We start from the raw sequence: 14718 nt of genomic DNA on the forward strand, positions 1-14718 counted from the left end.
CCTGTAGTCCCAGCTCCTCGGAGAGGCTGAGGCAGGAGAATGGCGTGAACCCGGGAGGCAGAGCTTGCAGTGAGCCGAGATTGCGCCACTGCATTCCAGCCTGGGCAACAGAGCAAGACTCCATCTCAAAAAAAAAAAAAGAAAAGAAAAGCAAGAGCAAATGGCTTCAAAAGCTAGCAGAAGGCTAGAATTAACTAAAATCAAAGCAGAACTGAAGGAAATAGAGACACAAAAACCCTTCAAAAAATTAATGAATCCAGGAGCTGGTTTTTTGAAAGGATCAACAAAATTGATAGACCGCTAGCAAGACTAATGAAGAAGAAAAGAGAGAAGAATCAAATAGATGCAATACAAAATGAAAAAGAGGATATCACCACCGATCCCACAGAAATACAATCTACCATCAGAGAATACTAAAAACACCTCTACACAAATAAACTAGAAAATCTAGAAGAAACGGATAAATTCCTCGACAAATACACTCTCCCAAGACTAAACCAGGAAGAAGTTGAATCTCGGAATAGACGAATAACAGGCTCTGAAATTGTGGCAATAATCAATAGCTTACCAACCAAAAAGAGTCCAGGACCTGATGGATTCACAGCTGATTTCTACCAGAGATACAAGGAGGAACTGGTACCATTTCTTCTGAAACTATTCCAATTGATAGAAAAAGAGGGAATCCTCCCTAACAGATTGTATGAGGCCACCATCATCCTCATATCATAAAATTAATATTGTTATATGTGTATATGATCCTGTCATTATGATATTAGTTGGTTATTTTGCTTGTTAGTTGATGCAGTTTCATCCTAGCCTCGATGGCCTTTACAATTTGGCATGTTTTTGCAGTGGTTGGTACCGATTGTTCCTTTCCATGTTTCGTGCTTCCTTCAGGAACTCTTTAAGGCAGGCCTGATGGTGACAAAGCCAGGCAGAGACACAACCAAAAAAGAAAATTTCAGACCAATATCCTTGATGAACATTGATGCAAAAATCCTCAATAAAATACTGGCTAACCGAATCCAGCAGCACCTCAAAAAGCTTATACACCATGATCAAGAGTGCTTCATCCCTGGGATGCAAGCCTGGTTCAACATACGCAAATCAATAAATGTAATCCAGCATATAAACAGAACCAAAGACAAAAACCACATGATTATCTCAATAGATGCAGAAAAGGCCTTTGACAAAATTCAACAACCCTTCATGCTAAAAATTCTCAATAAATCAGGTATTGATGGGACGTATCTCAAAATAATAAGAGCTATCTATGACAAACCCACAGCCAATATCATACTGAATGGGCAAAAACTGGAAGCATTCCCTTTGAAAACTGGCACAAGACAGGGATGCCCTCTCTCACCACTCCTATTCAACATAGTGCTGGAAATTCTGGCCAGGGCAATCAGGCAGGAGAAGGAAATAAAGGGTATTCAGTTACGAAAAGAGGAAGTCAAATTGTCTCTGTTTGCAGATGACATGTTTGTATATCTAGAAAACCCCATTGTGTCAGCCCAAAATCTCCTTAAGCTGATTAGCAACTTCAGCAAAGTCTCAGGATACAAAATCAATGTACAAAAATCACAAGCATTCTTGTACACCAATAACAGACAAACAGAGAGCCAAATCATGAGTGAACTCCCATTCACAATTGCTTCAAAGAGAATAAAATACCTAGGAATCCAACTTACAAGGGATGTGAAGGACCTCTTCAAGGAGAACTACAAACCACTGCTCAATGAAATAAAAGAGGATACAAACAAATGGAAGAACATTCCATGCTCACGGGTTGGAAGAATCAATATCATGAAAATGGCCATACTGCCCAAGGTAATTTATAGATTCCATGCCATCCCCATCAAGCTACCAATGACTTTCTTCACAGAATTGGAAAAAACTACTTTAAATATCATATGGAACCAAAAAAGAGCCTGTATCGCCAAGTCAATCCCAAGCCAAAAGAACAAAGGTGGAGGCATCACGCTACCTGACTTCAAACTACACTACAAGGCTACAGTAACCAAAACAGCATGGTACTGGTACCACAATAGAGACATAGATCAATGGAACAGAATAGGGCCCTCCGAAATAATGCTGCATATCTACAACTATCTGATCTTTGACAAACCTGACAAAAACAAGAAACGGGGAAAGGATTTCCTATTTAATAAATGGTGCTGGGAAAACTGGCTAGTCATATGTAGAAAGCTGAAACTGGATCCCTTCCTTACACCTTATACAAAAATTAATTCAAGATGGATTAAAGACTTACATGTCAGACCTAAAATCATAAAAACCCTAGAAGAAAACCTAGGCAATACCATCCAGGACATAGGCATGGGCAAGGACTTCATGTCTAAAACACCAAAAGCAAAGGCAACAAAAGCCAAAATTGACAAATGAGATCTAATTAAACTAAAGAACCTCTGCACAGCAAAAGAAACTACCATCAGAGTGAACAGGCAACCTACAAAATGGGAGAAAATTTTCACAACCTACTCATCTGACAAAGGGCTAATATCCAGAATCTACAATGAACTCAAACAAATTTACAAGAAAAAAACAAACAACCCCATCAAAAAGTGGGCAAAGGACATGAACAGACACTTCTCAAAAGAAGATATTTATGCAGCTAAAAAACACATGAAAAAATGTTCATCATAACTGGCCATCAGAGAAATGCAAATCAAACCACAGTGAGATACCATCTCACACCAGTTAGAATGGCCATCATTAAAAAGTCAGGAAACAACAGGTGCTGGAGAAGATGTGGAGAAATAGGAACACTTTTACACTGTTGGTGGGACTGTAAACTAGTTCAACAATTGTGGAAGTCAGTGTGTGATTCCTCAGGGATCTAGAACTAGAAATACCATTTGACCCAGCCATCCCATTACTGGGTATATACCCAAAGGACTATAAATCATGCTGCTATAAAGACACATGCACACGTATGTTTACTGCGGCACTAGTCACAATAGCAAGGAGTTGGAACCAACCCAAATGTCCAACAACGATAGACTGGATTAAGAAAATGTGGCACGTATACACCATGGAATACTATGCAGCCATAAAAAATGATGAGTTCGTGTCCTTTGTAGGGACATGGATGAAACTGGAAACCATCATTCTCAGTAAACTATCGCAAGGACAAAAAACCAAACACCGCATGTTCTCATTCATAGGGGGAAATTGAACAATGAGAACTCATGGACACAGGAAGGGGAACATCACACTCCGGGGACTGTTGTGGGGTGGGGGGAGGAGGGAGGGACACCATTAGGAGATATACCTAATGCTAAATGACGAGTTAATGGGTGCAGCAAACCAATATGGCACAAGGATACATATGTAACAAACCTGGACATTGTGCACATGTACCCTAAAACCTAAAGTATAATAATAAAAAAAAGAAAAAAAAAGGATTTAAAACAGTTTTTATTTTAGGTTCTGAGGTACATGGGAAGGTTTGTTACATAGATAAACTCATACCACAGGGGCTTGTTATACAGAATATTTCATAACACAAGTATTAAGCCCAGTACCCCATTGTTATCTTTTCTGTTCCTCTCCCTTTTCCCACCTTCCCCACTCAAATAGACCCCAGTGTCTCTTGTCTGTTGTTTCCTTCTTTGTGTTCAGAAGGTCTCATTATTTAGCTCCCACTTACAAGTGAGAACACGTAGCTGCATAGTATTCCATGGTGCACATATGTGTTCGGTGTGGGAAACGTGTGAGGAAAGAAAAGAAACACACAATACTTTTAAATGTAAACCTACTTTATCCCGAGTATATGGCAATATAGATATAATAAGCATGTGATACAATAAACAAATTTTAATGGGAAGGGGAGAAGGGAAAATGTATATAGATACATATATATATATATACACATATATATATATACATATATATATATATATGTGTATATATATATATTTACACTTACCAGATTATGGGGGATTCATCACCAGACAGGGAAGCAACAGCCTGGGCTTCAGAATTGGCCACTAGTCCATGCACAGATGAGGAGAGGTCCCATGAAGCTTTGGCACGGTCTAGGAACCAAGCTCTTTTTGTAACCAGTTGCTTGTCATGTGGCCCAGTCATGAGGGCCCTTCGCAACTGAGCTCAAGGAACACTAAAAGTTCAGCTTCTTTTTGCAATTGCCTGTTGCTTCTCAATAACTGTTTTTCAATAACTGTTTCTCCGAAGCAGCACTGGATGAATGCCTCAAGGGGCTCACACAACTCTTTCCAGGACTTAGTGACCATTGTTTGTGTCCCTGTTCAATTGAGTTCAAATTTAATATTTTTTTCCTCCACAATGTGCCATATTATCTGCATCCAATCTGTCGTCTTTGGGCATTTAGGTTGATTCCATGTCTTTACTATTGTGAATAGTGCTGCAATAAATATTTACGTGCTTGTGTCTTTATAACAGAACAATTTATATATACCTCTGGGTATACACCCAGTAGTGAGACTGCTGGGTCAACTGATAGTTCTGCTTTTATCTCTTTCGAGGAAAGCACTGTTGTGCTTTCCACAATGGTGGGACCAATGTACACTCCCACCAACAGTGTATGTGTTCTCTTTCTCCACAACATTGCCAGCATCTGTTATTTTATGACTTTTTTACAATAGCCATTCTGACTGGTGTGAGATGGTGTCTCACTGTGCCTTTGATTTGCATTTCTCTAACGATCAGTGATATTGAGCTTTGTACTCTATTGTCGTTGGTCACATGTATGTATTCTTTTGAAAAGCATTCATGTCCTTTGCCCACTTTTTAAACATTTCTTTATTTCCATAGGTTTTAAGACAACAGGGGCCATTTGGTTACATTAGTAAGTTATTTATTGATTTGTAAGATTTTGGTGCATCCATCACCTCATCTGTGTACACTGAACCCAATTTGTAGCCTTTTATGCCTCACCACCTTCTCCCCTTTCTCCCTGAGTCCCCAAAGTCCATTGTGTCATTCTTATGCTTTTGCATCCTCATAGCTTAGCTCCCAATTGTAAGTGAGAATATATGATGATTGGTTTTCCATTCCTGAGTTACCTCACTTAGAATAATAGCCTTCAATCCAATCCAGGTTGCTGCAATTGCCATTAATTCATTTCTTTTTATGTCTGAGTGGTATTCCATCTTACATACGTACCACAGTTTCTTCATCCACTCGTTGATTGATGGGCATTTGGATTGGTTCTACATTTCTGCAATTGCAAATTGTGTTGCTATAAATATGTGTGTGCAAGTATCTTTTTTGTATAATGACTTTTTTTTCCTCTGGGTACATAGCCAGAGGATAGACCATATGTTAAGTAACAAGTCTAAAAACATTCCAAAAAATTGAAATAATATCAAGCATTTTCTCTGACTACAGGGAATAAAACTAGAAATCAATTAAAAAGGAATTTCAGAAACTATACACACACATGGACATTAAACAAAATGCTCCTGAATGATTAGTAGGCCGATAAAAAAGTTAAGGAGAAAACAGAAAAATTTCTTGAAACAAATGATAATGGAAACATAGCATAGCAAAACCTATGGAATATAGTAAAAATGTACTATTATAAAAGGAAAATTTATAACTGTAAGTGCCTACATAAAATACAGAAAAGCTTCAAATAAATAACCTAACAATACGTCTTAATTAACTAGAATAAAAAGACCAAACCAAACCCAAAATTAGAAGAAAAGAAATAATAAAGATTACAGTGGAAGTAAATAAAATTAAAATGAAGAAAACAATGCAAATGATTAATGAAACAAAAAGTTGATTTTTTGAAAAAAACAATTGACAAATATTTAGACAGGCTAACTAAAAAACAGAGAAGATACAAATTAGTAAAATCAGAGGTGAAAAAGGAGACATTACCAGTAACACTTCAGAAAATCAAAAGAACATTAGTGGCTACCATCAGCAATTGTATGCCAACAAATTAGAAAACATAGAGGAAATTAATTCTTAGACACACACAGCTTACCAAGATTGAACTAGGAAAAAATCTAAAACCTGAAAAGACCAATAATAATTAACAAAATTAAAGCCTTAATAAAAAGTCAGTAGGAACAGACTGAAAAATAGAGAAGGAAAGAAAATCTCCAAACTCATTCTTTGAGGCTAGTATTACCCTGATATCAAAACCAGACAGACACATTAAAAAAGCAAACTACAGTCCCATATCTGAGAATATTGGTGCAAAAATTTGCAAAACACCCAGCAAACTCTATTAAACAATATATAAATAGGTAATTCCTAATGACCAAGTGGGATTTATCCCAGGGATGCAAGGAAGGTTCAACATTCAAATCAATCAATGTGATACATCAGATAAACAGAATGAAGGGGTGGGGCACAGTGGCTCAGGCCTGTAATCCCAGCACTTTGGGAAGCCGAGGTGGGCAGATCACCTGAGTTCAGGAGTTTGAAACCAGTCTGACCAACATGGCAAAACCCCATCTCTACTAAAAATACAAAAATTAACCAGGCACTGTGGTAGGCATCTATAATCCCAGCTACTTGGGAGGCTGAAGAAGGAGAATCACTTGAACCCAGAAGGCAGAGGTTGCAGTGAGCTGAGATCATGCCATTGCACTCCAGCCTGGGTGACAGAGGGAGACGTCATCTCAAAAAAAAAAAAGGACAAAGTCCATATAATTATTTCAATTATGCCAAAAAATTATTTGATAAAATTTAATATTCTTTAATTATAAAAAACTCTTTGAAAACTGGGTATGGAATGAACATATCTCAACATAATAAAAGTCGTATATGATAGACCCACAGCTAGTATCATACTAAGTGGGGAAAAACTAAAAGCCTTTCCTCTAAAATCTGGAAGATGACAAGAATATCCACTTTTACCACTGTTATTCAACATAATTCTGAAAGTCCTGTCTGGAACAATCAGACAAGAGAAAGCAATAAAAGACATCCCCATTGGAAAAGAAGTCAAATTATCTTTTTTTGCCAATGATATAATCTTATATTTGAAAAAACATAAAGACTCTTCTGATAGAGTTTGAATGTGTGTCCCCTCCCAAATCTCATATTTAAATGTAATTCTCAATGTTGGAGGTGGGCCTGGTGAAAGGTGATTTAAACATAGGGGTGGATTACTCAGAAATGGCTTAGGACCATCCCATTTGGTACTATCCTCATAATAGTGAGTGAGTTCCTATAACATCTGGTTATTTAAAAGTGTGTAACAACTCGCCCCTCTGTTTTTTGCTCCTGCATCTTGCCCTATGACGTGCAAGATTCTGCTTCAACTTCTGCCATGACTGTAAATTTCCAGAGGTCTCCCCAGAAGCATATGCCAGTGCTGTGTCTTCTCTACAGCCTGTAGAACCATGAGCCACTTAAACCTCATTTTTTAAAAATGAATTATCCAGTGCCACTCTTATAGTGATGCAAAAATAGCTTAATACAGAAAATTGGCACCAAAGAGTGAAAAATTGTTATAAGAATACCTGAAAATGTGAAGTCAGCTTTGTAATTGGGTAAACAGGCAGACGTTGGAAGAGTTTGTAGGACACAGAGGAAGACAGAAAAATGAGGGAAAGTTGAGATTTTCTTAGAGACTGATTGAATGACTGTGACTAAAATGCTGGTAGTGATCTGGACAGTGAAGGCCAGGCTGAGGAGGTCTCAGATAAAATTAGAAACTCATTAGGACCGAAACAAAGGTCATGCATGTTGTCATAGCAAAGTGGTTGGCTGAATTTCTGTATGCCCTAGGGATATATAAAACTTTGATTTTGAAATTGATGATTTAGGGTTTCTGTTGGAAAAATGTCTAAGCAGCAAACATTTGAGATGTTGCCTGGCTGCGTCTAACAACCTATGCTCACGTGATCTAGCAAAAAAAATAAGTTGTAACTTATACTTACAAGGGAAGCATAGTGTAAAAGCTTGAAAACTTTGCAGCCTAGTCATGTGGCTAAAAAATAAAGATTTCATAAGAGAGGAACTCAAGCAGGCTATGGAGCAACCACTTGTTAGAGATATTTGTATAACCTAAAAAAAAAGCAAGTGTTGATAGCCAAGACAATGGGAAAGAGGAATTGAAGGCATTTTAGAAATCTAAAAGGCAGCCCCCATCACAGGCCCTGAGGCCTAAAAGAAGAGAATAGTTTCTGGGATCAGGCCAAGGACCTGCTGCCTTGGGTAGCTTTGGAACATGGCTCCCTGCATCCTGACCATTGCTTCAGCTCCAGGTGTAGGTCAAATTGACCCAGTTACAACTCCAGTCACTGCTTCAGAGGGTGCAAGCCATAAGCCTTGGTAGCTTCCACGTGGTGTTAGGCCTGTGGGTGTACAAAATGCAAGAGCTGAGACTTGGGAGCCTCCACCTTTGTTTCACAGGATGTGTGAATAAGCCAGAGTGTGAAGGCAGAAGCATGCTGCAGAAGTGGAGCCCTCATGGAGAACCTCTACTAAAACAATGGAGGAAAGAAATGTGGGGTGACAGTCCCCATGCAGGCTCCCCACTGGGGCATGGCCTAGTAGATCTGTGACGAGAGGATCATTGTCCTACAGACCCCAGAATGGTAGATCTAGCTACAGCTTGCACCTTTCACCTGGAAGAGCCAGAGACACACAATACCAGCCAGAGGCACACAATGCCAGCTCATGAGAGTAGCTATGGGGGCTGAACCATGCAAAGTCACAAGGTGGAACCTTCCCAAGGCATTAGTGTGCCCTGGAAATGGGACACAAAGTCAAAAATAATTATTTTGGAGCCTTACAATTCAATAGTTGCCGTTCTGGGCTTCAGACTTTCGTGGGTCCTGTGGCCCCTTTCTTTTGGCTGATTTCTTCCTTTTAGAATAGGAGTATTTACCCAATGCCTCTGCCCCATTTGTATCTTGGAAGTACTGAACTTGTTTTTTTTTATTATTTTACAGGCTTATAGGAGGAATAAACTAGCTTTGTCTTAGATGAGACTTTTGACTTTTGAGTTAAGGCTGAAATGAGTCAAGACTTTGGGAATTATTGGGAAGTCATGATTGTATTTTGAAATATGAGAAGGATATGAGATTTGGAATGGCCGGGGGCAAAATGACATAGTTTGGGTGTGTGTTCCCACCAAAATCTTATATTGAAATGTAATCCTCAATGTTGGAAGTGGGCCTAGTGGGGAGGTGATTGAATCATGAGGGCAGGATTTCCATGAACAGTTTGGCATCATCTCCTTTGGTGCCATACCCACAATAGTAAGTTTTCATGAGAGCTGGTTATCTACAAGTGTGTAGCACTTCCCCCCTGCCCTCACACTTACCATGTGATGTGCAAGCAACGGATTTATTTTTCACCTTGTCAGTTGTCAGAGGCTTCCCCAGAAGCAGAAGCCAGTGCTATGCTTTCTGTACAGCCTGTAGAACCATGAACTAATTAAATCTATTTTCTTTATAAATTAACCAGTCACTGATTATTTTTATAGCAATGTGAGAATGGCATAATACATCCACCAAAAAACTATTAGAAGTAATAATGAGTAAATTTTCAGAATACAAAATCAGCATATAGAAATCAGTAGGATTTCTAAGTGCCAACAGTCAACTAACTGAAAAAGAATTAAAAAATGTAACACTATTTGCAATAGCCACAAAAAAAACAGAATGTGTGGGAATTTACCAAAGAAATAAAAGTTTTCAACAATTAAAACTGTAAAACACTGACAAAAGAAATGAAAGAGGACCCAAAAATTGGAAAGATACTTTTATGTTCATAGATTGGAAGAATCAGTATTTTTTAAAATGTCCATACAATCCAAAGCAATCTATGCATTTCATGCCATCTCTATCAAAGTAACAGGCCAGGGGCAGTGGCTCATGCCTGTAATCCCAGCACTTTGGGAGGTGGGTGGATCATGAGGTCAGGTGTTCAAGACCAGCCTGGCCAACTTGGTGAAACCCATCTCTACTAAAAATACAAAAAAATTAGCCAGGCTTTGTGGTGGGTGCCTTCCCAGCTACTCAGGAGGCTGAGGCAGATAGTTGCTTGAACCCAAGAGGCAGAGGTTGCAGTGAGCCGAGATCGCATCACTGCACTCCAGTCTAGGTGACAGAGCAAGACGCCATCTAAAAAAAAACAAAAAAAAGACATTCCTCACAGAAATAGAAAAAAAAATTCTGAAATTTATATGGAACTGTCACAAAACACCATAATAGTCAAAGCTATGCTGAGTATATAAAACAAAACTGGAGGAATTCCATCACCTGCTTTTAAATTATACTACTAAGTTATAGTAATTGAAACAGCATGACACTAGCATAAAAACAGACGTGAAGACAAATGGAAATAAATAGACACCTCAGAAACAAACTCATACAGCTAAACTAAACTTATTTTCAACAAAACTGTCAAGAACATACAATAAAAAATAAGACAGTTTTTGTAATAAATAGGGCTGGGAAAACTGGCAAGCCATAGGCAGAAGAATAAAACTAGAACCCTATTTCTTGCCACATAAACAATCAAATTAAAATGAATTAAAAACTTAAACCTAACTAACATCTCAAACTACCACACTTTTACAATAAAACATTGGGAAAACTATTTAGGGCATTGGTTTGGGCAAAAATTTCTTAAATAATGCCCCATAAGCACAGACAACCAAAACAAACATGGGCAAATGGGATTACAGCAAGTCAGAAAACCTTTTTAAAGTGAAGGAAACAATAAACAAAGTTGAAGAGAAAATCCACAGAATGGGAGAAAATATTTGTAAATTATCCATCTGAAAAGCAAAGAATAGCTACATGATATGGTTAGGCTTTTTGTCCCCACCCAAATCTCATATTGAATTGTAATCCCCAGGTTTTGAGGGAGAGACTTGGTAGAAGGTGATTGGATCATGGGGATTGTTCCCCCAGGCTGTTCTTCTGATAATGAGTGAGTTCTCATGAGATCTGATGGTTTCATAAGGGACTCTTCCCCCTTTGCTTCACATACATGCTGTCTCACCTGCTGTCATGTAAGAGGTGCCTGCTTTTCCATCTGCCATGATTTTAAGTTTCCTGAGGCTTGCCAAACCATGTGGAACCGTGAGTCAATTAAACCCATTTCCTTTATAAATTACCCAGTCTTGCCAGGTGCGGTGGTGCATGCCTGTAATCTCATCATTTTGGGAGGCCGAGGCAGGTGGATCACGAGGTCAGGAGTTCAAGACCAGCCTGGCCAAGATGGTGAAACTCTGTCTCTACTAAAAATACAAAAATTAGCCAGGCAAGGTGGCAGGTGCCTGTAATCCCAGCTACTCAGGAGGCTGAGGCAGAAAATTGCTTGACCCAGGAGGCAGAGGTTTCAGTGAGCAGAGATTGCACCACTGCATTTCAGCCTGGGCAACAGATCAAGACTTCATCTCATTAAATAAATAGATAACCCAGTCTTGAGTATTTTTTTATAGTGATGCTGAAACAGACTAATACACTACAATATATTGAGTTCAAAAAATTCTATAAAAAATATAATTATCCAATTAAAGGGTGGACAAAAAATTTAAACAGACATTTATGAAAAGACATACAAATGTCAAGCAGGCAAATGAAAAGTTGCTACACATTACTGATTATCATAGAAATGCAAATCAAACCCAAAATGAGATATCATTTCACCCCAGTTAAGGTGGCTTTTATCCAGAAGTCAGTAGAAAACCAATGCTGGTGAGTATGTGGAGTGAAGGGAACCCTTGTACACTGTTGCTGGGAGCACAATTAAGGACAGTTTGGATGTTCCTGATATAACTAAAAATAGAGCTACTATATGGTCCAGCAATCCCACTGCTCAGTATATGCCTAAAAGAAATAAAGTTGGTAAATCAAAGACATATTGGCACTCTCATATTTGCTACAGCAGGGTTTATAATAGCCAATATTTGGAAGGAACTTAAATGTCTCTTGACAGCTGACTGGATAGAGAAAATGTGGTACATATACACAATGGAGTACTATTCAGCTCTAAGAAAGAATGAGAGTCTGCCATTTGCAATAACATAAATGGAACTGAAATTCTTTATGTTAAGTGAAATAAGTCAGGCACAGAAAGACAAATGTCACATGTTCTCACTTATTTGTGGGTGCTAAAATTCGAAACAGTTGTTGTCATAGAGATAGGGAGTATAAGGATGGTTACCAGAGGCTGGGAAGGGCAGTGAGGGAACAGGGGGATAGTGGGGATGTTAAATGGGTACAAAAAATTGTTAGAAAGAATGAATAAGACAGTATTTGATAGCACAACAAGGTGATTATAGTCAAAAATAATTTAACTCTACATTTTTAAAAACTAAAAGAGTATAATTGGATTGTTTATAACACAAGCTATAAATGCTTGAGGGCATGGATACCCCATTTTTTATTATGCATTACTCACTGTATGCCAATATCAAAGTATGTCAAATATATACACCAAATATGTACGCACAAAAATAAATTAAAAATTGAAATTAAAATTAAAACCAAAGGGAGGAGAGTATAATGAGGCATGTGTGACCCATGGCTTGAACTAGCTTTTCAGGTTAACTCTGGAATGTCCTTATCCAAGAAGAGGTGTCCATTAGTCAATAGGGGCTTAGAAATTTATTTTTAGTTTATTTATTTTTAGTTTAGTTTATAGCAATAACCTCTCCATCATTATGACTAGAAGTTGAAATGTGGTATTTAACAGCCCCACATGAGAAGATCAGCTATGCCTGTTTAGTGACAGCCTCTTTTATGACAAAACTTATTTTTAGTTTATAAATGGAAAAAAGAAGGATTTTTAATCCTGAGCCATAGCTCTCAGTCAATCAATCCCTGCAGGGAATCCTGTTCTTTACTCTGGAGATAAACACTGGTTTTCTTTTCAACTGAATAACACCACATTTCAAAATGAGGGGAAACATCTTGAAACTAAGAGGTACAGCCTTATTAAATTTGATTTGGTTTCAATTGTAATTAATTTAATCATATGCATTCTAGAGTTTGTCCTCAGTCTTCTACTTTAGGCCCATGATCTGTTGAATTTGCTCAGCTCCCTGATCAACAGCGGGAAATCAGTTAGAATTATTTAAAAATCTCACTGTGGCTGGGAGCGGTGGCTCATGCCTGTAATCGCAGCAATTTGGGAGGCCAAGGTGGGCAGATCGCTTGTTGTCAGGGGTTTGAGACCAGCCCAGCCAACAGAGTGAAACCCCATCTCTACTAAAGATACAAAAATTAGCTGGGTGTGGTGATGCATGCCTGTAATCGCAGCTACTTGGGAAGCCGAGGCAGGAGAATTGCTTGAACCTGGGAGGCAGAGGTTTCAGTGAGCCAAGATGGTGCACTACACTCCAGCCTGGGCAACAGAGAAGACTCTGTCTCAAAATAATAATAATAATAATAATAATAATAATAATAATAATAATAATAATAAAAAATAAGTAAAAATAAAAATCTCATTGTGTTTCAAACAAAATTTCTTTTGAATATCAACTGTATCAACTTGCATAGTACCTATAATCATTTTGTTTACTTTATATCCAATCTTGAGAAATCTTTGAGGACTAATTTCACTCTTTTCTGCCGTTTTAGTAAACATACCAAATTCCATCAAACAAAATGAACAAAATTCCTGAGAAATAAATTTTCTCCTTGAGAAGTAGACTTGTTGTGTTAGAGGAACTCATGGTTACCAAGCTTCTAGTTTAATAAACATGACTAGAATACTCTATCTTAATATGAGTAGCTAGGTACTCACAAGGCATCTAGAAGATTAATACTCATGGTCTGAAAATAGCCACATTTTTTAGCTGGCCACAAATTACAATTGCAGAATATTTGTGGCCATACAAGACATTTTCCACTAAGCCTGAAAAATGTATAAATGTCTTAGGAGGACAGCATTTTTTTTGTAAGGATAATATTAATGAGCTAGCATAGGTCAACGGGTTAATGGTCATTGTTAAAACCAATAGCCCCGACTTTAGTGAGTACATCTGCACCTTCCAAGTTTAATTATAACTCTTTCTCTTTATAGTTACTTATAAGCAGAGACACTAACAAAAGCCAATGCATCCCTGCTCTTGTTTTCTGAGGGTGTCCAACTCTAATGGAGTCATTTCTAGTAAACTTGCTTCTTTCACTGTGCTCTCTGACCACCTCACATTTTTTCCTGCACAAGATCTAAGAATCCTACTTTGTGGTCTGTATCAGGACCAGCTTTTCCAGCAACATCTCTCAGCAACACCTTGAATGGACACCTTGACAAGACTCCCACTCCAAGGAAAACAATCCACACACAATCAATCAGCTGACACCTGGCAAGTGGGCCGTCTTTTAGAGTTGTGAAGCCATTCTGGTGGGCAAGAATGATTATCCACTACTACTTAAGTGAGAGGCTCTAGGGCACAATGTTAGGGTGAGAGACTCAGCCCCAAAAGTTAGAGGCCCAGGGGCATCGCACTCGGATTAGGGGCCAAGCTCGCAGGGTTAGGGGCCCTCGGGAATATTGAGAGGAATGGATTTGGCTAAACAAGATGTTTACCACTTTCTCTTTTTGGACTGTCCACCTTGTGCTTTCTGTCCCTCACCTGAGTGCTCTGCATCTTGTCACCTTTCTGCTCACCACCTCTGTTTTGTAGTAGACTGGAGGCTGCCCCAGGAAAGAGGCCCCAAACAGTTTAGCTTTTACTTTCCTCAGCGATCCTCTGACTTTTAGCTGATTTCTTATTTAATT

The sequence above is a fragment of the Nomascus leucogenys genome, unplaced genomic scaffold (genome assembly GCF_006542625.1).
Source record: "Nomascus leucogenys isolate Asia unplaced genomic scaffold, Asia_NLE_v1 000899F_72957_qpd_obj, whole genome shotgun sequence".
In the NCBI taxonomy this organism is placed as follows: Eukaryota; Metazoa; Chordata; class Mammalia; order Primates; family Hylobatidae; genus Nomascus; species Nomascus leucogenys.